Raw genomic sequence first — 20,644 nt, forward strand, 5'->3', positions numbered from 1 at the left:
TGTTTTCCTCATCACGATCGGGCTCCTTCCCTGGTGCCTACCTCCAGCCTTCCTCCCTGCTAGAAGATGCGCCGTCCACTTCTCTGGCCGCCTTGACTCCTGTACTCCTGTGAGGCTGTGTCCTTGTGCTGTCCCCCATCGCATGTCCTCTTGTGTTTCCTGGCCGGGGCAATTTTATCTCGCTCTCCCGTCTGACTGCAACATCACATGTGGCTTTGGCCTGCCTTGTCTTAGGCTTGTCTGGACACATGTCCACCTACCCCTAGAGGCTGGACCTTATTTCAGTGGCTGCTTGATGAGCGTCTACCTGGGGGGGGGGGGTGGGGGGGTGAGGGGGCACTGAGCTCCATGCTGAAGATACTGGCCCTGCCCTTGGGAAGTTTACAGTCTAGACTGGTGGACAGACATCATCAGTCACACCAAATAACGTGAAAAGTGTTCTGGACCTTGAGGGCATGTTTAAAGGGGGAGGGGGGGCCGGCGGCAGGGGGAATGTTTGAATCAGGGAAGATTTCATGGAGGAGCTGAGTTCTGAGGGGGTGTTATCTGGTCCAAGAGACAGAGAAGAGAGACCGAGGCAAAAGGAGCATGTGCAAATGCCCTGGGGGAAGCATGGTGACCTCAGAAGGGGGGTGGGGCTGGAGAGCTGGGGTGGGGGATGGGGGAAGGTGGACAGTAGGGGAAGGGGGCCAGAGAGGACCATGGGCAAAGGCATGCCGCGCCTTGGGGGCCCGGTGAGAATTTTGATCCCCATTCTAAGAGCAATAGTGAGGTAGGGATTGGAATGATCAGAATGACATAGTATCAGTGAAGCATTACAGTGTATCAGTGGAATATCAGCAGAGGAGGAGGGTGGGCCGTTCCATTATCGTCACTGTCTTCTGGGGCAAACCTGTCTCTTTCGCCACTGACCCAAGTAGCACATGTACCAGGTTTTTGATCCAGGCATCTGAGTGACTTTTCAATGTCAAGCGTGTATCCACTCATTCGCCCGCTCATTCGTTCGTTCAAAATACGGGCTGAAGGGTGCCTGCAGGGCTCAGTTGGCTAAGGGTCCGGCTCAGGCCATGATCTCGTGGTTCGTGGGTTCGAGCCCCCCGTTGGGCTCCGCGCTGACAGTGTGGAGCCTGCTTGGGATTCTCTCTCTGCCCCTCTCCACCCTGTTCGTGCTCTCTCTTCCTCAAAGTAAATAAATGAACATTAAAAAAAAAAAAAAATACCGGTCGAGGTCCCTTCGTGCGTCCAGCACTGGTGAAGTCCCAGCAGGCGTCTCAGGATATAGAAGAGGCTCGAAAAACATTTGTTGGACAACAGAGTGAATCTCTCAAGAGCTTGCCAGTGGTGACGTTCTTGGATGTTGGCGGCTTCGTGTTGTGATGGCTTCAACCCATCACGCGTTGAAATTCCAGCTTTTACATTTTGTAAAAACAGTAACTTGTATAAAAAGATGTACACGTTAATTACAAAGGTGTAAATCCCACCATCTGTGATTTGTGTGATTTGAGATAAATTATTTCAAAGCTCTGGGCTTCAGCTTCTTGACTATATGAAGGGGAATAACAGAGGTGCGGCGGGGGGGGCTCAGTCAGTTGAGCGTCCGACTCTTGGTTTCAGCTCAGGTCATGATCTCACGGTTCATGAGTTTGAGCCCCACGTTGGGCTCCACGCGGATGGTGCGGAGCCTGCCTGGGATTCTCTCTCTCAGCCCCTCTCCCCCCCTCAAAATAAATAAACGTGAAGAAGAAGGGGGCTATAACTAACTGCAGCGCGTGCAGAAATGAACTAAAGTGAGGCTAACGTCTCACATACTGCCTGATAGCAGAAAGCCCTCAGTGACACTCGCTCAGGTTATGCTCGCGAGCGAGTCGGCTGTGCACCCTCTCGGGCACTCGGATCCGGAATGGCCGAGAGAGGTGTGTCCGAGGGAGAGGGGGAGGAAAGGAAGATTTGACCACCTTGGTCTTCTGTACCCCCGTGGGCTCTTTCCTCTCCCACCTTCCAAGGCAGGGGGGCCCTCGGTGCCAGCTCCGAGTACAGAAGCCAGCAGACCTCTCTGGGTGGCCAGCGGGGACTGACCCCGGGGCACAGCGGGTCCCGTCTCTTGCTCGCCTGAGCCGACCTGCAAAGAGCAAGACCTCTCCTAGCCCTGCTCCCCATCACCTATGTCAAAGTCACCCTCGGTGCACTGTGGTTCCTTTTGCAAAGTACAGGAGGGCCCTTTCCAGGTCAGTGCGGTGGCATTTGAGCCCTGCAGCGGGGCTCTCCCCTTTCCACAGTCAGCCCCCTCCCTGGTTTGTTTCCATCCGTCTCTCAGGAGCTCAGTCTCTGTCCTCCTCTGAGGGGCGCGATTATGGCCATCTTCATTTCAGTGTATCTTTCTTATTATACTGTTATTTTTAGATTACACCAGCCAATGCACCCTCACTTCAAAAATACCGAAACACGAATCTCAAAGTAAAGCCCTTTCCCTAGAAACGAGCAGTTTGCGAAAAATTCTTTAGGAAGTTTTCTATATGTTGACAGTATTTTTTCAACAAACACGGGTAACGCTACGCATATTATTTCAGTCTTTTTTTTTTTTTTTTTTTTTGCCTTTAAGCACGTCTTAGACGTCGTTCCAGATCGAATCCTTCCTGTTTTAACAGCAGCAAAGAATCTGCCGTGGAGATGATCTATAGTATATTATTCCCTCCCCTACAGGTAGATATTGAGTGGTTTTCTAATTCTTCGCTATGACAAACAGTGCAGTCATGAACAGCCTTATGCCCATATCGGAAAGCCCTGGAAGAATCATGAAGTTGAAACCTGGAATTCGAATCTGAAAAGCAGAATCAGTGGGCCAACCAATAGTCATAACGGGAATCAAGCCCTTACTAGGTCGCAGGCATGGTTTAATGCTTTCTGTTTATTAATTAATTTAATCCTTACAGCGACCTCTGCAATGGTCACTCTCAGCCCCATTTCCAGGTATGGAAACCGAGGCACAGACAGGCGAGGAAATCGAGATCACAGCTGCTAAAAAGTGTGTTTTAAATTTTGGCCCGTATTCCGTTATTGACCCCCAGAAAGACCATATCCAACTATTCTCCTGCCAGCTGACCCTTTTGCCCTACTCCCTAACAAAAGCGGGTCATTGATAACTGTAGCCCACCTTTACGGAGGGCTTCAGACGCGCTGTATGCAGGGCACCTGGGTGGCTCAGACTCTTGATTTTGGCTTGGGTCATGATCTCGCGGTTGGTGAGTGGGCTCTGTGCTGAGACACCCAGGCGCCCCCAGAGGGCACTTTCGCCTCCAGGTAACAACCAGGGGAACCCCCAGGAGGTTTTCCATCGGGGGGCAGTCACGTCTGTGCCCCTCCCCGTGCTCTGCCCCCCACCCCCACCCCCAACGGCACTCTGTCAACTCATCTACTTTGCTTTGTGGCCCTGCCACCATCCACCTCCAGGTAAGGCCTGTCTGTCACTCACACCTTAGTGTCAATTGCTTTACTCAGCTAATTAGCTCAGCACCGGGCCTGGGCCTGCCGGAGGTCCAGACTTCCCCTAAGGCCTTAGCAGGAAGGAGACAGACTTACTTCTGAGGGAAGATAGCCCCAGGCTGAGTGGGGGTGACCCAGCAAGGACCAGGAGACAAAGCCGCCTTCAGGGAGCCCGGGAGTGAGCCGGGAATAGGGGGGAGAGGGGTGGCTCCCTGGACGCTTAGAAGGAGTTGGGGCGGACCAGAGGAAGGTGCCAGACCCGGCCACTGCTTGCGGGAGGTGGGGGGTAATAACATGGCCCCCCCCCCCCCCAGTGGTCTGCGAAGCCCTCAGGTGACAAGGTCACTGCCTTCACCGCATCAGGGCGGCCTGTGTGGAGGCTGCCCCCGCTGGAATGTGGCCCCGGCCCAGGGGGCCGGTTCTGTACGTCCAGCCACAGGTCCAGCTTCCCTGTGGCTTCTTCGAGTCTCTCCTTGGGCTCTGTCTTCACCCGCTCCCCACCTGCCCCCTTGGCACTCTCCTGGAGTGAAGACAGCAAGCTTCGGGGCTGGAGGTGTCCCGAGAAGTGGCCGGGGATCCCCCGTCTGCACACCGAGCTCCAGACTGCTCAGCACGGTGGACCTGGGGCTGGCGGCTCTTCGCGGCTCGGGTCCCCGCTCGTGTCCCCACACATCCCACCCTGCGGCACCCACGGGCCCATGCTTTCCGCTCTGCGCCCCAGAATGCTTTTACCCCGGGAAGGTAGGGCCGCCCCTTCCCACGGCAACCCTTCTCTGCCTCCCCACTCACCCCGCAGCCATGGGAACGAGTAGGGATTTGCAAGAGATGCCCTTGTGCCCTGATTCCGTGAGACGCTAACTGTAGGGGAAGCGGTTAGGGTTGTTCTGGAACCTTCTGCACTGTGTTCGCAATTCTGTCAGTCTGCAATGACTTCCGAAACAAAAAGTTAACAACAAAGGGACCCGTTCCTCCCGACAGTCCTATTGGGCCCCACGTGTCCTGCGTCCTGCGTGATGGGACCTTCCTCTTTATCCTGTGGGTCAAGGTCTGACCTTTGTCCACGCGCCAGCCCCGTGTGCCCCCATGAATACAATGCCTGGCCTGACGGGAAAGCCACTCAACAGACACACGTGTTGCCTCCCTGAACCCCCCCCCCCCCAGCCCTGCTTTCGGCGGCTTCTCAGGACTTGATCACAGTCGGTTTGGCCCTTAACCTGCTGCTTGAAACCACTTGGCTAAATGTCTCTGCAGTAGGTCGGGTCCTCCCCCCCCCCCCCCCAAGGCGCCAAAGATGTGTGCCCAGAGGCAGCCAGACAGGGGATGGAAGAAGCCAAACCCGGGGGTGGTTTCAGACGCGAAGCCGGGCTGGGCCCGATCCCACTGGAGGTTCTGGACTGTGGAGGACGCTCAAAGCCTGGCCGGCCTCGAGGCGGGGGCTGGGCTGACCAGCAAAGGCCATGCGCTCTGAAGAGAAGGGCAGGTGCAGGGCCCCGGGGTGCTGGGGAGGGGAGAGCAAGGCAGATGCCGGGGGACGGACAGGAAGGGAAGGTGAACAGGGACGTGCTGGCACCTGCAGGCGGGAGCCGGAGGCCCCGAGGATGGACTGGAGCCCGTCCCCTCTCGTTCTCTGGCTGCCTGGTTCTCGCTCCCTCTGGCGGCGGTGACAAGGGTGCCCCGCAGCGGCGAGGGCATCGCGACAAAGCCCGACACCTGCCTGGCCCAGGAGTCGGAGAAGCTGAGGGAGCAAGAGGGGAGGAGGAGGGCCAGTGACGGGCCTGGCATCGCAGAGGCGAGCCAGCCAGCAGGCGAGTGTCGGTCTCTCCGACCGCCCCCCGTGATGGGCTGACTGTGTCCCCGCCAAAGAGACGTTGAAGTCCTGTCCCCTCGGATGCCGGCTCGGTGATCTGAACAGGACAGGGACGTCTGGACGCAGACGTGCAGAAGGACAGCATGAAGGTGGCTCCAAGCCAGAGAGCGCCTGGGGCCACCGGAAGCCGGAAGGGGGAAGAAGGATCCTCCCCTGAAGGCTTTGCAGGGGGCACAGCCCTGCCGACCCCTTGGTTTTAGACTTTGAGCCCCAGCGCCGTGCGAGAATAAAGTCCTGTCTTGTTAAGCCATCTAAGCTTTTGGTTCTTTCCAGAGGAGCTGTAGGAAACTACTCCAACTCCCTCCCACACCCCACAGAGAAGGGGGTGCCCCCGGCCTCTTAGACGAACGGCACCTCCTCAAGGAGCACAGCTGAGCCAGGCCCTGCCCCGGGGCGTCGGGTCCCTGGGCGTCCCTGTCCAGCCTCCAGCGGCCCATTCGCTCCGTGAGGTCAAGCCTCCCATCCGGCTCCTTCTCTTCAGCTGCCCCAGGCCGGGCCAAGTGCCCCGCACAGAGTGGGGCCTCTTGCACCTGACAGAAGGGGGCGGAGGCCGGCAGGGAGAGAGATGTGACCATCACAGCCTTGGTGGGCAGGAGAGGGGACCTCCTCTAGCCAGACCCTCACTGGTCAGCAGATGAGACCCCAGCTTTCCTTCCTTGCTCCTGAGGGACAGACAGCCCCAAACCCTGGCTGACCAGGCCCCTCCGAGTGTTAGTTTATTAGGACAATAATAATCTTCGGGGTGATTGACGGTTTGGAGGGATTACCAGCCTATAGTGGGGAAGCTGATAGGCATTTATTACCTACTTCACCATTTAAATCAAACAAACAAAAAAAAGCCTTGTTGCCCAAAAGGTGATGAATGTTTCTGTGGAGACACCCTATGAAAATGATTCATTAACATGACCAAGAACTGCCTGGCCTCTTGACCTGGGGAAGAGGTTGGATGATCCCACAAGAGCAGTGCCCTTTGGGGGCCTGAGAGAATTCGGGGGTTTGTTTCTTTCTGCTTGGGGTGGGGGCGTGGGGGGCGTACGTTCACAGGTTTCAGCCAGGGTGCTTTGTGGGATTTGGGGTTTTGTAAGAACCCTGACCCGTGTTCACCTCTGACAGCAAAGCTGCTCGCTGCATTGTGAGGGAGTATTGCCTTGAAAGAATCCCAGCGGCTTCCCCAAAGTCTCCTCCTTCTAGAATCATCTACGGTTCAGGGGCCAGGTAAGGATGTCACGCCTGTGCTGCCTGATGCGGCCAACATGGAATAGAGGACGCCAAAGGTTTGATGTGTGGAAACGGGGCGGACAGGGACCGTGGCGACGTGATGGGCAGCGGGGGCTGGGAAGTGGCCGGTTCAGGTGCTCCCTCCGCCACACCCCCTCCCCACACCCTTGAGGAGGAGACTTCTCTCTGAGCCTCGGTTTCCTTGTCTGCTCATACTCAGACCTGGTTCCTCGGGGTTTTGCGAGGGTTCGTTGAGAATCAGAGCAAAATTCCTGAGTCCGTTCCCAAGCGGGGCTGAGCACAGCACCTGGTGCAAAGGGAATGCCGTGCAAAGTCACGCTGGGGCTCCCTTCTGGCTACTTCGCCACAATTCCTGCCTCCCCAGAGACCCCCACCGAGCCTGTGCGCTCCAGGACAAGCCATGCTCTCTGTAGGCCCCCAGCTTGTTGCCGTTTCCTGGAGTCACAGGTGACGCTTATGCCAAGTGCTCCCACGGCTTTCTCTCTTTTTTTTTTCTTTTTTTCAACGTTTATTTATTTTTGGGACAGAGAGAGACAGAGCATGAACGGGGGAGGGGCAGAGAGAGAGGGAGACACAGAATTGGAAACAGGCTCCAGGCTCTGAGCCATCAGCCCAGAGCCCGACGCGGGGCTCGAACTCCCAGACCGCGAGATCGCGACCTGGCTGAAGTCGGACGCTTAACCGACTGCGCCACCCAGGCGCCCCACGGCTTTCTCTCTTAACCGCAGCCAGCCCATGCAGGAGGCACTGGCCTGAGCCCCATTTTCCAGGCTAGGAAAACTGAGGCCCAGCGAGGGTTAAGTGCCTCACCCAAGATCATGTGGCCACTAAGTGATGAGTGCTCAAACTGCACCCTAATCTGTCTGAACCTTTGTCTTTGGTATTTACAAATGTGCCTTGCCAGCTGGGAGAGGCCGGAAATGGGTGAATGTTTCTTAAGGAATCAGGTACCAGCATCTTTCCTTCCCTTTATCTCATTGAATCACCATGGTGGCCCTTCAAAGTGGGTATTTTATTAGTCTTGATTTATAGCTGCTTTGGGGGAGGCAGGCGGTTTTTGAGGTAAAATCACGTTTGGGTTCAGCCTCGCTATGGAGCTGTGTGACCTAGGAGCAGTTGCTTAACCTCTCTGTGCCGCAGTTTCTCCCTCGGCAATCCTGGCACCCAGCTCCTACGGCTGTTTGAGGCTCAGTGACTTTGCATCTCCACAGAGGGCTCACGGCAAAGGCTTTGTCCTTGTTGCCTGTGATTATTGGGCCCCGATGGGCTGGGGTCTGGCAACGTCGGTCCCCTTGACATTGCTCAGTGGGTAGCAGTGATAGGCGGGCTTCCACCACTGGAAACTGTCCACGCCTATCTGACCCACACTGAACACTACTGCCAACAACACCCCTCCCTTTCTCTCTCTTACTTGAAGATGAAGTTCATATTTCTACTATCTGCTATAGGTGTGTCTGAGAAGGGAAAAAAAAAAAAAAGTAATTTAAAAGCCTGGAATTCAAAACCCGCAATCCTTTGAAGCCACAGCCAGCTGAAAACATTGCAGTCAACTGTAGTCACTCATGTTTATCAGGGGGAGAAAAAAGGTTCACTCCAAACAAAAGCGCTTACCAGGGAGAGGGAAAATATGAGAAGTATTCGGTCCAACGCTTCATTTGCACCGGATCGCACTTCTGAGCAGCTTAACCAGCAAGGCATTTCACCCACTGGGGGCTCAGCTGCTTCCCCCCCACCCCACCCCAGGAAGTTATTAAGTTGAAAATAATTAAGGTTGCTAAGTGATTTCATGCCTGTGAAACCACTAGAAAGGAATCCCATCCTTGTTTAATTAAGAAATGAAGAAAGAAGAGAGAAGGAAGGATGAGAGGAAAAGGGGAGGAAGGAAGGAGGGAGGAAGGAAGAGAAGAAAAAGGAAGGGAGGAAGAAGGAAGGAAGGAAGGAGGAGGGGAAGGTGGGGGAGGGGAGAAAGGAAAGCCAGTGATACTCTCAGGGGGATGGGGCTCTTCTGGGGGCTCCCTGGGAACAGCTCTTCTTATCACAGAATGAGCTCATTTCCTGCTCAACTGGAAAGTGGTTCCTGCCGCGGCCTCCCCCCCCCCCCCGGTTGCCCCCACTCCTTAATGGCACCTCCTTGCTGCAAACAGGGGAGAGCAAAGAGATTCTGAAGTTCTCGTGGCATATCCTGTGCCAGCTTCTGAAGACTCGAAGGGTCCCAGCTAGAACACTGAGCAGAACTTCTGGATGCAGACTGGCTCCAGTGTTCCCCAGGTGGGTGGCCTCGGGAAAAGGCCCTGACTTTTTTGCCTGTCTAGGATTTCACTTATGTGCACAAGATCAGTAGTATAGTGGTCTTGCCTCTCTGCTTAGACCAAACCCTATGAAACTACTGTTTTTGTAGGTCAAAAATGGCCGAAGGTCAGTGATTCCATGTGATGGTACCAGAATCAGCTAACAAGAAGGAGTGTGGGAGTGTTTTGAAAATGGCTACATGTCGTGCTGATGCGAGAGGCGAGCTAATTCTACAGGTAGTCACCGAACGTCGCCGAGGTGCTGGTGCTGGGCTGAGTCGGCACGTTAACGCGGACATCACTCAATCCTTGCAGCAACCCCAAGGACGGATGCAAGTAATCTTCATTCTGCGGATAAGGAAACTGAAGCTCGTGTGGCCAAAATCACGCACTCTAGGACATTTGCCTGGGATGTGTAGCAGCCCGGATTTGAACCCAGGGAGTCTGGCTTCAGAACCCAAGCTCTCCGCCATTAATCAATCATCAACTATTTAAGTCAATCTGTTCATTCATTCAAGAAATATTTATTAAAGTCTTTTATTTTTATTTTTTTTCCAAATGGGCCAGGCATGGTTCTAGGCATTAAGAATACAGTGATAGGGAAGACAGAGTCCCCAATTCTGTGGAGAGAGAAAGATAACACATAGCAGATAAGGAAAAAGGATTATAGATAATGGTAGTAACAGGAAGGAAGATAAGAGGTGAGGTGGGGAGGGGAAGGCTATGATATCATGGAAAATCCATATTTGGTCTTTATCCCTAGTTCCTGGCACAGAGATCTTAAAACCTTTGGGATTTCCAGAGTGATGGGGGTAATAGGAGCATCTTTTGTTATAACATTTGGTCTTTGCCTCTGGTTCCTGATACAGAGGTCCTAAATCCTTTGGAATTTAGTGAGTGGTAGGAATGCCTTTTGTTCTAATGAGGTGATTCTTGGCAGGTCCCTAAATAGCTTCATGATGGGGGCTGGTCACCCGAAAGACTAAATCTTGATTAGAAACTTGGAACTTTCAGCCTCATCCCCCAATCCCAGGGGAGGGGCAGGAGCTTGAGTTAACAATTAAAGGTGGTCATGCCTATGTGATGAAACCCCCCCTACAAAACCCTAAACAATGATGTTCAGGTTGCTTCTGGTGAACACATCCACGTGTTGGGACCAGGATGAACCCCCATTCTGCAAGAACAGAGGCTCCTGGGTTCAGGATGCTTCCAGCCCTATGTACCTCTTCACTGGCTGTTCATTTGTATTGTGTTCTGGGAGAAGTTATAACAAATTGATGAACCTGAGGAGGGGGTGTCATGGGTGCCTCCCCCCCCCCCCGCCCCCAGTTTATGGCTGGTCTGTTAGAAGTATGGGAGGCCCAGGTACCTGATGCAATTGGTACCTGACGTTGGCACCGTCTTTTGGGGCTGAGCCCTTAACCTGGGGGGTCTGTGCTAACTCTAGGTAATGTCAGAATTGAATTGAGTTGCAGGACACCCAACTGGTGTACAAAGAATTAAAGTTTTGGTTGGGGTAGGAAGAAACATACATTTGGAGGAGAAGCAAATCATAGTTGGTGTCAGAAGTGGGATTTGTTAGCCTTGCCCCAGTTCATGGGAACATGTGATTTGAAAAGAGAATGGATGGAAGGCAGGGGATGAGAGGCTGTGGGTTTCTGGGTGGCCATGTGGTCACCCCTCAGCCGGAGCAGCCGCTGTACTGTAGTCAGTTATTAAAGATAAAAGTTAGCAACAGAATTCAGAGTTGGATCCAACTTTTGGCAAGTTGGTTCACTGAATGCATAAGGAAAAGCAAACTAATAAGAAAAAAGCAAAATATGTAACCCCTTGGTTACTGTTATCTGTAATAGCAAAACTGGAGTTAAAAGAAATGCTGAGTTGTACCTTGATGCTAGACAAAGCTCAGATTTCAGGCGGTCAGAGGTTGGCCATCCATAAAGGGGAAACGAGTGGGGGGATAACAGAGAATACCCCTAAACTCTGGTCACCAAGAAGGTAGTCCACGTGACAGAAGGAAAAAAACCAAGAAAGTATTGAAACCAGGGGGTATAGTGTGAAGGAGTCTCAGTTTGTAGATCAGTATCATCAGCTTCCTGAAGAATCTTTACTAAGATTGATTTTGAGGGGCTTCTGGGTGTCTCAGTTGGTTAAACGTCCAACTTCGGCTCAGGTCATGATCTCATGGTCCATGAGTTCAAGCCCCATGTTGGGCTCTGTGCTGACAGCTCAGAGCCTGGAGCCTGCTTTGGATTCTGCGTCTCCCTCTCTCTCTGCCCCTCCCCCACTCTCTCTCTCTCTCCCTCTCTCTCTCTCTCTGTCTCTCTCTGTCTCTCGCTCTCGCTCGCTCTCTCAAAAATGAATAAACATTTTAAAAAGTTAGAAAAATAAATAACTACAATGGATTTAAGTGACTAACTCGGGCACAGTAACCTTATGCTGCAGAGTGGAAGAGGCTATTCTGATGGGGCCATCTGGGTGGTGACATTTGAGGAGGAGGCTGGGTGTCTGGAACATCTGGAATACAGTGAGAGTGGTAAAGGCAGCCAGAAGGTGGGGTAAATGTGGCCCGTGGGGCTTTGGGGGATGCTGGGGAGGAGGCCGTGGCCACGGTCCAGGCACAGGTGGTGGTGGCCGGGATCCAGCAGCAGGCAGGGGAAGTGGGTAGAATCCAGATCCACCTTGAAGGGGGGAGTGGTAGGATCTGCTGGGGGATGAGACGTGCCAGGAAAAAGACAAGGCTGTTGGCTTTGTTACTCCAAGTCCACAGCTACCGCGTTGGGGAGAAAGGACTAGAAACCCAGGCTCCCGACATTGGTCAGATACTCTCTCTGTCATCCGTTCATTTGAAAGCATTTATTGAGTTCTTGCTGTGTGCCTGTGCTGGGCACTGAGACCTGCTGTGTGGCCAGGGAGCTTCCATTCTCGAGGGGAAGGCAGATGCCAATCACAAGGGTCTTAAGAGCCCATATCATCACATGGGTGCAGAGAAGCTGGGTGCCCTAAGGACACACGTCAGGGGACCTCACTCCTCCAGGCTTCTTGCCGAAGGACAAAGCTGGACCAGAAAGATGGCCAACACCTCTCAGGTCCAGGGAGCGCGCCGAGCAATTTATAACAGTGCTCCCATGCCACTTTGGTAAGAAACCTACAAGGAAGGAACTGTTTTTATTCCCCTTTTACAGATGAGACAACCCAAGGTTCCGTGGGAGGGGGTTGGTTGGCCAAGGTCACAGCTGGCAGAACCAAGATACAAACCCTGGGCTTTGGATCCTAAGTTTCATCCAGTTCTCTGTTCAAAATCCTCTGGTGTCAGCCCCTTCCCATTACTGCCTGGAGAAAAATAGACGTGATTAATAAATCGCTGTGTCGAGTAATAACCATGTTCTACCTCGAGACAGTCCCCTGTGATAGAAGCAGGTGTGTTTTTTTTGGTGGGGGGGAGGTGGGGGAAGCATAAGGGAAACTTGATGAAAGTCCAGAATTTTCCCCGTGAAGTCCACATGACCTTTAATTACTTACAGATTTAATAGAATATCACTCCACATGATTTATTCCACTGAAAGATTGATTAGTAATACAACTTGAATTGCAGTTCATCTCCCCATGCAATTTAAGATGATTTAGTGCCAAATAAAGACTAACCCCAAAGGCCTTGCTTCAAAGAGCCGCTGTCTCCCTTGTTGTTCTAACGCATTTGGGAGAAATTGTGAGTCCACTGGTCAGAAAGCAATTCGATCTTTCCTGGCCTTCAACTAAACGAGGATCCGGATCCTTCCAACCTTGACGGGGGTGCGGGCTTGATTGGGGTCTGGGTCACTTTCTTCTGGCCCCGGGTCTCTCAGCTTTGGCATCATGGACATTCGGTCTGGACCCACCTCTGTTGTGGGAAACCATGCTGGGTATTGTAGGATATTGATTAACATGCCTGGCCCCCACCCACCAGATGCCACTAACACCGTCCCCAAGTTGTGAAAACTGTAAATGTCCCCAGACATTGCCACATGTCCCCCTGGGGGGCGCAGAACTGTCCCTGGCTGAGAACCACACTGATCTAGACCTCACTAAAGTGGGGAACCAAAGCGTATTCTTTAGAAAAGAGCAAACGAGCACACTTAAAATCTCACTTGTGCACGTACAGTTGAAAGCAGAGAAACTTGGGCATCTGGGTTCCTCAGTTGAGATTCCTATTCTTGATTTTGGCTCAGGTCATGATCCCGGGGTCATGGGATCGAGCCCCACGTTGGGCTCTGTGCTGAGTGTGGAGCCTGCTTGGGATTCTCTCTCTCCCTCTCTCTCTGTCTCTCTCTCTCTGTCTCTCTCTCTCTGTCTCTCTCTCTCCCTCCCTCCCTCTGCCCCTCTCCCCTGCTCACGCACACACCCCCCCCCTCTCCCAAACAAAAAGAAAACGAAAGAGGGGAAGCTTTCTCCAAGGGATACATCGTTCCCTTTCATTTCCTTATCTCTTTGGTCCCCGTTGTTACATAGACAATACCCTTCGGATGCCTCCAGGGAGACCCTCGGGGGACGGACACTGTGGACCTCGGGGTTTCACCAGAGGTGTTGAGCAGGACACTCTGTGCCCTGGCAGCGGCCGGTGGGTTTCTTCTCTTCCGCATTCTGGATCGTGCCTGAACCAAAGGGACTCCCCAGGCCTCCAGATGAAAAGCCAAGTGGTCGGAAATGTGGCTCCCTTAAGGCAGTCTGAGTTCTCGGGCCAGAGGAACACACGTTGTTCCATTCAGCGGCTAGACTCCACCAGCTTCTGGGGTTTCGGCTTTGGGGAACCCCTGTCCCTCCAGGATGACTTCTGATGTCCCTGTGTGTGTGCACGCACGTGAGCCCGAACACGTTGCAAGCACTAGTCATGGAAATTTGTGGGACAGTCCTGCTGTCGGCACCCTCTCCCCTTTTCCGTCTTAGACAACAAATAAAACAGCCCAGTTCTCCTCTGCGGCAGGACCACCAAGGCTGAGCAAAGGGCCGCCAGCCCCCTCCCGAGGGTTCCCCTGCACTCTGTTCCACTCGCCTCTTTCAAGGACGTCTCAATGAGTGGCCTTGTTGAGACGTCCACTAAGGCCCAGACTAGAAGGGACCATTAAAAACAGTTTAATCGGAACAAAAGAAGTTCTGTTCTCATTGTCCCCCTGGTTGCAGTTTGGATGCAGCCGCTGAAAACGTATCTGCACCAAGCAACAAACCGGGATCCAGCCACGCTGCCGAGTTCACCCTCCGCAGAGATTTCTGGATGGATCCTTGGAGGAGATAATTTACAACTGAAGCAAAACACAAGGAGAAGCCTTTTTATTTGGCACAAATGTTTCCTATTAAAAGCCTTCGCAAGCCCCCGGTAACTGGAGCTCTTCCCCCACCCCTGGACAAGCTCAAGGTGATCCTAGCAAGGCACACAGAATTCTGAAAAGAATTCTTGGTTTGGATGCTGACCCTGTGTGCGAGGAACAGTGTGGAATTGGACCGTGGAAAAGCATACGGAGGCACAAGCATGCGAAAGAGGAGTGTCTTTGGGTTGATTTTAAATGCCTGTCTTGAAATCTTGGTGGTGAGCAATTTTCTGCCGCTGAGAAGCTCCAAACGGGCAGGGGCATTTGTGGTAAACCTCCAGAGCCTTCCGGAAACAGGGAGAATTGCCCCAAAGTGGAGCTTTTGGCGTGTCGTGCGGGATGGGAACTGCCGGGGCCAGTTCTCTGGGACATCAGGTAAGTTTGGTGCCATCTGTTCTTTGGAACGCACCCCCTCAAAGAGGCCATTTTAAATGCTTTGGTTCTCCTTTTCATCCGTTTTTCATTCTCATTTTCATTTAATTGAATTCTAGGTTTGATTTTAATTTAAGATTTTATGTACAGGCAAGGATGGAATTTCTAAGGACGACTGGGTTCAGAAGCTCATCTCACCCGACCCGTGGATTCCTGCTCCACGCTTCCAGAAGGGTGAGCCCGCCTGGTTGTGGGCCTTCTCTCGCTGTGCGGGGGTTTAACGCAGCTCGGCACCTTTCTCGTGCGGGCTCGCGAGCAGACGGAAACCAAAGGAGTCACAGGGACCAGTCTTACCGTTTTGGGACTCAACTTGGGGCAAAAGGTGACCGCTAAGGTCTGAGGCGGACCCTTGATGCGCAAACACCCAGGAACTGGCCAGAAGGCCGCAGGGCCACAGTTGGACCAAAACCCTTCTGCGTGATGGCGGATAAAAGCCGCAAAGAGAATTCGGTACCAGATCGGTGTCATCGCCGTTTTCCCCCCAGTGCCCGGCAGCCAGGGGTGCGCAGGGACCCGTCCTCCTTTGACCCCCGAGGAATTCCTGAGTAGGAATTACGAGGCTGCCGCGAGGACCAATGCCGGAGACTCGCCACCATTTTTCAAATAATCGTCCTACACCAGGCGCTTCATGGACCATGGACCGTCTCTCTGAGTCTTCCAGGCAATGGGAGGGAGAAAAAAGGAGAGTGGCGACTCTGCCCACTTTACAGACGAGAAAATGGGGCCGCAGAAAGGTGCAGGCTCGCGCAGTTGGCGGCAGGTCCCGGTCCCCCAACCACGCTCTGAGTGAGCAGGGTCTCGGGCAGGGGGTCGGTAAACGTTTTCCGTTTTCTGTAAGGAGTCGGATCGTAAATATTTCTGACTCTGCAGAATGTACGAGCTTTGTCACAGCCACTCAAATCTGTCGTCAAACACGAAAGCGGGCTGAGAGAAGAGGTAAGCAGGTGGCCGTCGCTGCGTTAGTCAAACCTTATTAACCAAAATAGGCGACTGGATGTGGTGCGCGGGCCATAGTTTGCCGCCCCGCGATCTAGTCCCTCGACCACAGGCAAACAGTCGCCACGTCACGAGGACGTCGGGAGACCGGAACCAGTCAGGCTGGCGGCACGTCGAGACCGGTGTTGCCGTGGTCGCTGACCCCACGTCCATCCTCCCTCGCCTCCTACCAGAACCGGCCAGAAGTCCTCACCGGTTGGCCTCTGGGGCAGCTAAGCGTGCCTCTGTGACCCCGTGCTGGCCGATGAGATGCCCGGAGCTGGGCAACCCATGCAACCGTGAGGCCGTAGGCCACGGGCTGAGGGCAGCAGCGTGGGGTGACCAGGGGGGAGGACGTCCTCCCCCTACGCTTCCCGTGGGCGGAACGCACATCTCCTCTCACGTTTCTGACGCACACAGCCAGATGCGATCCTACGGGTTCAAATACCGGGTCCAGCGCCGGGCGCAAAGTGGATTCTTAAGAAACAAAGTAGAGTCACTTCTTGGTCAAGTCAGAAGGGAGGTCTCTGACCCTCTGGGGCATCCTGAGTGATGGGTAAGGTAGGAGGTGATACGTTCTGGCCCGAAGGCAACGTCAGTGCCCCTTTTTCCCCCTCAGTTCCGGGAACAGTTGGGAAGCTGTCGGGGAGTAGGAGGAGAGAGCCTACGTGTGCTCCTGCCACGGCCGCGTTCACAAGGTCATGACTGTGGCTCTCCGTCTCCCGAAGACAAAGATGACCTCTGAATCATCTTCACGGCCCTGGGTGGTGGTACTGAAACTCACCCACCATGTGCCTGTGGACGGTTGGGGTGGAGCCTTCTTACCACCCCCCACCCCACCCCCCCCCAGGGATGGTTAATTTTAGGTATCACCTTGACTGGGCTAAGGGAGGCCCAGATGGCTGGTAGACCATTATTTCTGGGTGTGTCTGTAAGAGTGTTTCTGGAAGAGGTTAGCCTTCGAATTGGTGGACCGAGTCGAGAAGACGGCCCTCATCGATGTGGGTGGGCATCCGATCCACGGAGGGTCTGAGTACTGCGACAATGTGGACGGAGGGCCAACTGGCCGTCTCTGCCTGAGCTGGGACATCGGTCTTCTCCCGCCCTTCGGCGTCTATGCCGCTGGCTCTCCGGTTTTTCCTACTTGGACCAGAACTTACACCATTGCCTCCCCTGATGCTCAGCCCTAGACTGGATTATACACCGGCGTCCCAGTTCTGCCCCAGGGCATAGGTCTCTTGTTGGGTTGAACCAGTTCCCGACTCGGGGGTGGGCAGGTGACCCAGGCCGGGAAACTCAGGTGCTCCGTTCCTTGGCCCAAGACCCGGATGTCCTTTTTTTGGGGGGGGGGGGGGGGAAGCAAGAATCTCTCTGTCTCCACCATGGTCACCAGCTGGCACTGTCCATCTAGAGCGATCGGTGGCTGAATCCCCTCCCGCCCCCCCTCCCCATGCAGAGGATGCCAGTCCGTGGTAGGAAACAAGGAAGCCAACACGAAGACAGATGCCAAGTCAAAAGACGGAGCTGGAGGGCTGGAGAGAACAGAGCTGCAAATCAGAGGTTGCCCCGTGCGCCCTGGGAGCCGGCACTGCCTGGACAGTGCTGAGCGGCACCGCTCTGATTTGGGCTCGTGTCATCGGCACTCGATGCCCTCCTGACTTAATATAACAGCTCAGGGAAGCGCTGTACTTTAATTAAAGGCCGAGAAGCTCTGAAATGAAGAAACCTGTCTGTCCTTCTCCGGCTCGTCGTTTCCTAAGCTGACCCGACCGGGAAGTGCCTTTTCCATGTACCACGTTGCGTACGTTTGATGAACGGCGAGAAAAGAGAGGGTGTTCCAGGCAGTGAGGCAGCAGAGGCGGGGAGGTGACACTCGCGACATCAAACTCATCTGGGAAACGGAGCTGCGGGGTGGCTGCTCGGAAGCCAGGTGTAGAGAATGACCCCGCTCCCCACCTCCCAGCTTCCTGTGTGTTTTAGGGTTCTGCTCCTGAGTGAGGAGATCTGTCTCCACGTGGGGCCATTTTCACAAGATGACCTCTGTGAGTCACGTTCCATTGTTTTATCTTTAAAAATTCTGCCACAGAGACAGACCCCCCCCCCCCCTTTTAAACACAGGATGGCTTTATCTTCTCAGTCTGTTTATCGCTGAATGCCAACAAGGATTTCGGAAATCACAGATGCCTCGAACTAACCTCTAAGAGGGACTCAGTGTGGCCAACCTCAATTGATTTTTTTTCCCCCTTCGAAAATGGAAACGAAACAACCAAATGTCTGCAATTAAATGTTCTGGTTATAACGAAGCTTTTGAACCCCTGTAAATCATCCTTTTATTTCTCTGGCTCCCACCCCCAACCTCCAGCAAGTTCCCACAAGGCGTTTGGGAATCAAAGAATATTACCCCATAAAAACAAAATCAGGGCCGTGGTGCCAGAGACATGGGAGGACATGGGACACATTACAGCCGGGAGGTGGGGGTGGGGGCGGTGGCTCCAAGCGCTGACCCTGTCTACCATTCATGGGAGCCCCGAAGAAAAATCCTCCTCGGACTGGGCATCCAAACAGCAGCTGCAGCAGGAGAGCTGGGTCTGAGGTGACTGCAATCTTTGCAACCTCTTTGATGTCTGGGAACGTCGTGCTTCCTGGTTATGCAACCGCAGATAGCTTCCTGGGAGCACACTCTTCAAAGGCGGCCGGGGATGGGTCTGGCTAAAGACCATCCTGGGCTTCCGACCAGAAGCGGACGCATACATGGCTGTACCCGTGTCTGGACTCTGCTCCGGGACAGGGGCCCCGGGCTGGGGGCATGGGCTGACTTCTTTTGGCTGTCAGGATGAAGCACCCACTCAGGCCAGCCCAAGAGGGTGATGGGGTCATACAGACGCCGGGGTCCGGGGGTCTGGGCACAGGGATCCATCGGGCCCCAGGAAAAGCTGGGGTTAGAAGGAGTTTCTGGGGTCAAGTGGTCCAGGTGCTCTTGGGATTCACCCCTGGGTCTTTGTACGTGGCGTCGCCTCCTTCGGGGTCACCCTTTCCCTGTTTGTCACATGCCTGGCTTCTCAGACGTCACCTTGGCAGAGAGCCTCTCCCTTGTCACCTGAACACCCGAACCCATGGTCGTTGTAGTCTATCCCCAACTGTCAAGGCCATTGTGCCACCCCATCCGCCCTAGGAACACTGGGTGCCACGGTGAGCCTCTCAGGAGCACCTAGCGGGGACAATGCTAGCTAGCGACAGCTGGCAGGAACAATCCCGGCTCCTGATTCGGAGACAGGCGGCGTTCCGGACAGAAACCGAGGTGTCAGGGAGTTCGTTCATTCTCTCAGCGGGCATTTGTCGGTCATGCACTACAGGCAGGACGCTTTCTGGGCTCGATTTACGGTGGTGCACAAGTCAGACCAAAGCCCATGCCTTCGTCCCCGTGGGGGAGAGACAAGAAAGCAATGAACATGTAACTCTGTGATATTTCAGGTGGCAGTATGTATAAGCGTGTCCCACACACTTTGGGACATACTTACATTTAAAAATGAGGCATCATCGTTGATCGGAAATGCAAACGCGCCTGGGTGTCCTGCGTTTTTATGTGCTAAGTCTGGCACCCTTACTCAGTGGTCAGTCATCGTGTGAGCCACGGAAATAAAAGTTGCGGCTGGCTTTATGGAGAGGTGTGGGTGGAAGGCAGAAGGCAGTCAGAAGCAGTTGGCCCAGGTTTTAAATGCCGGCACTGCCCTTTGTCCTGGCCAAGCTCTTTGACTTCTGGGCCTTTGATATCTCCATCTGCGAAGCGGGAGACAGAACATCTAATTTCGGGCTGTTGGAAGATCCAAGATAATCCGCGATGCGCCCGGCACCACATAGTTTGTGTCGTCAGTACTGACCCTCATTATTCTTTGCATCATAGGTAACCCGAGCTCGTATCTGTTCATCTTCCCGAACTATGTTTTCACATGAGTCAGGACTAACCTATTTAGAGTGAGGGTTGATTAAGAGGGAGGCAATAAAGATAACACTAAAGCAGGAGGAAGAGCATTTTTTTTTTTATATAAAAAAGACTGGGCAGGAACACAGCGAGGGAGGCCAGAGAAGGAAGAAGAAACACGCATGGGGACATGTATAATATGGGACAGTGAAGGGTTCCCAGGACCCTGGGAGCCAGAACCCCAGAGTTGAATGCCAGCTCTGTCCTGACTCACTGGGAGACGTTGGGCCCCACACTTTTTCTGTGGGTCTCGATTTCTCTATCTTCAAGATGAAGGACACGATACACACATTTGCAGGATTTGGGTTGCAACCGCCGGAAACTCACTACACGGTGGCTTAAACGATCAAACGATCTTTTTCAATAAACGAAGAAATAAACGTTTAGTCTCAGTACGTCTCAAATAAAGCGTGGGACGTACTTAGACTGAAAGTCGTTCATTATTGGGGCGCCTGGGTGGCATCCGACTCCGGCTCAGGTCACAATCTCGCGGTTCGTGGGTTCGAGCCCCGCGTCGGGCTCTGTGCCGACAGCTCGGAGCCTGGAGCCTGCTTCAGGATTCTGTGTCTCCCTCGCCCTCTGCCCCTCCCCCACGCGCTCGCGCGCACTCTTTCTCTCCCGAAAATAAATAAAAGATTAAAAAAAAAATCGTTCATTATTTGTCCGAAATCACATTTAACTGGGCATTCTACATTCTTCTTTGTTAATTGGAGCAATTACAGCCACCCTTCCTCGCTCTGTTTAACCGGAGAAGCTCTGTTTCTGTTTTCTGTGTCGAGCATATGTGAAAAGCGTCCTTGATCAAAAGTTCCAGCTGCTGAAAAAAAGAGGCCTGTAAACTTTAGACTGACATGATTCCCGTGGCCCCTTCCAGCTCCCTGATGCTGTATCCTGCAGGCTTGTAGCTGTAGGCAACAGAAACCATCTGGGGCTGACGGGTACAGGAAAGGAGTTCACCAGAGGATCTTGTGGGGCTCACAGAAGTTCCAGGAAGGCCAGAGAACCAGGTTGGGGGTCTCTGCAGTTGGGAACATGGCCCCAG

The 20,644-nt window shown here is 53.6% G+C and overlaps 1 long non-coding RNA gene across 1 annotated transcript; it reads left to right on the forward strand.

Moving 5' to 3' along the window:
* The first annotated feature begins 6,483 nt into the window (after positions 1-6,483).
* LOC125162848 (uncharacterized) lies at positions 6,484-9,340 on the forward strand. The gene is made up of 3 exons (XR_007151198.1): positions 6,484-6,562; positions 8,731-8,854; positions 8,985-9,340. It is a non-coding gene; the product is annotated as an uncharacterized LOC125162848 (long non-coding RNA).
* The last annotated feature ends 11,304 nt before the right edge of the window (positions 9,341-20,644 follow it).

Source organism: Prionailurus viverrinus, chromosome A3, assembly GCF_022837055.1.
Source record: "Prionailurus viverrinus isolate Anna chromosome A3, UM_Priviv_1.0, whole genome shotgun sequence".
Taxonomy (NCBI): Eukaryota; Metazoa; Chordata; class Mammalia; order Carnivora; family Felidae; genus Prionailurus; species Prionailurus viverrinus.